Genomic DNA, 2,064 nt, shown 5'->3' with positions numbered 1-2,064 from the left:
TAGAGTTATCTCTCGCTTTTCAACCCCCGTCATGTCAAACTAAGGCCACGGCGGTGAGCTTAAGATCAGCAGTGGAGATCTTGATCCGGACTCTGTGGTTTCTGTAATTGGGGTACAATGGAACACGGTGTCTTATTTCCTGAAGGACCCACACTAATTGAGGCACAGGTCTTACTCCCCCCTCCCTGCGCCCCCGCTGTAGTGTGTCGGATATAGTCCGGACCAGAGCCTTCTGAACCGGTGCCCGCACTGTGACTGACTGCTGGAGTTCGGGTCAGCCCGCCTGCTGTCGGTTGCGGAGAGAGATGAGGATAATTTGTGTTGTATTATGCAGTACCTCCACCTCTCCACTCTTGTGCAACGTGCATGTGCGTGCATGTGTGTGAGATTTGTAAGCAAAACAGAAAATTCCCTCACCTAAAAAGCAACAGTAAACTTCACTTGTATGTTACCGTAAGTGATTAGTTGGGTGATTCTGCCCCATCAAGTAAGGTCAAAATTTGAAGTGAGAAGTAATTTCATTCCAGTCAGGTCCCTAACAAGAGGATCTCACTTCAATCATTCCAAACAACTGCCTCAGAATTTTCTTTTCCGAGACCTCTTGTGGGACCCATCACATCTCCGCGTTTTGATCTGCCTTTTCACAGTCCGTGTCGAGTTGGTTTTTGCCTGTTAGCTCTGCCTTGTAAGGGGGAAAAAAAAGGACGTCTTGCTGAACATGATGGAAAAATGGTGAATCTTTCTTCCAAGGAAAGCAGTAGCGAAGAACGCGGGTATACTAGGATTCAGCGGAGCTGGGACGAACACCTAGAGAACACGCCATATATACATTTGAAAACGTCACCTTCCGGCTGGGCTCCTCCTGTTAAGGATGTGACCTCTATTGTGTATGAAAAATACTGCCCTTCTTTTGTCAGCGTTGGCTCTGAGGTGGTGGAGTTTTGTCCCTTTTAAGTTGCTCACATCTTCTGGCCCCACAGCAAGCGCTGTTTCGGCCCTTCCTGATTTTGCCTTTTCATAAATCAAATGCTCTCCCCGTTTGAGGGGAGACATCTGGGTTCGGGCCTTTTATGATGGTAACGATGCCACTGAGTGCAGCGAGGTAAACCGGTCACCTGTGGGGCCGTACTGTCATTTCTTACCCCAGACGGCAATGCAGTCCTCCCGAGGAGCATACAAAAACACGGCGCGTACAAGGGGAGATGTAGGTTTTTCAACCTTTGGTGTTGGATGCCTTTCCCTGACGATAGTCTTTCCCTGATGATCTTTCCTTTTGTCCAGAATGTATTTGACAATATTACCATTACTGCAGCTGTTTAAACACTGCGGTGTGTTCCAGTGCACCTCAGTACGTTTGCTGTACATTTTTGATGTTTTTTTTTATTTCCAGAATTTATCCATATAATGGAAGCTGTTTAGTAAAGAAGATGATGAAAGCTGTAATAGCTTTTTTAAAATAGTAACTATAATGAATCATTTTAAATAGTAACTAAATAATAATAATAATAGCAAAAACAATTGACGATAGTATTGTAGGGTTGCTGTACTGCAGTATTTACACTTTGATATCGGCCATCGGCAGAAACAGTTCTACGTTGTGCATAAATGTGCGCATGTAACAAGATGCAACCGTCAAAAAACCTACAGTCGTCTACGTTTGCCTCGCTGTCTGGGTCTCAGAGCCGCGCTGTTCACATGATCGGCGGTCAGCCGCTGGTCAGGACTTCCTGAGAAATGAGAAATTTTGCCTCCATTTCGCTCACAGGGGGCGTTATTTCTGCCAGCTATATTTGATCATGCGGAACTCTTGCACCCCAAAGGGGCTGGTAGCAGTCGGGTCGGATGGGTGCGTGTGTAAGGGTGACGAAATAATCTTGCGCCCCAGATACAACGATGTCAACGGTTAGTACACAGTGAAGTCAAGATGAGGAAACTGCCTGGGCAGAGTGTGGTCTTGCGTGTGACTGGTGTACAAGCAATCATCTTAAAGCCTCACCCAATGGAAGTGAATGATGGACTAGGTTTTCTTATTTTAGGTTCTTTCATGAAGGTCAACCAGTAGGG

The sequence above is a fragment of the Electrophorus electricus genome, chromosome 13, assembly GCF_041902795.1.
Source record: "Electrophorus electricus isolate QZ-2024a chromosome 13, ASM4190279v1, whole genome shotgun sequence".
Taxonomy (NCBI): Eukaryota; Metazoa; Chordata; class Actinopteri; order Gymnotiformes; family Gymnotidae; genus Electrophorus; species Electrophorus electricus.
The sequence above is the reverse complement of the archived record's forward strand: the minus strand, read 5'-3'. Positions refer to the sequence as shown.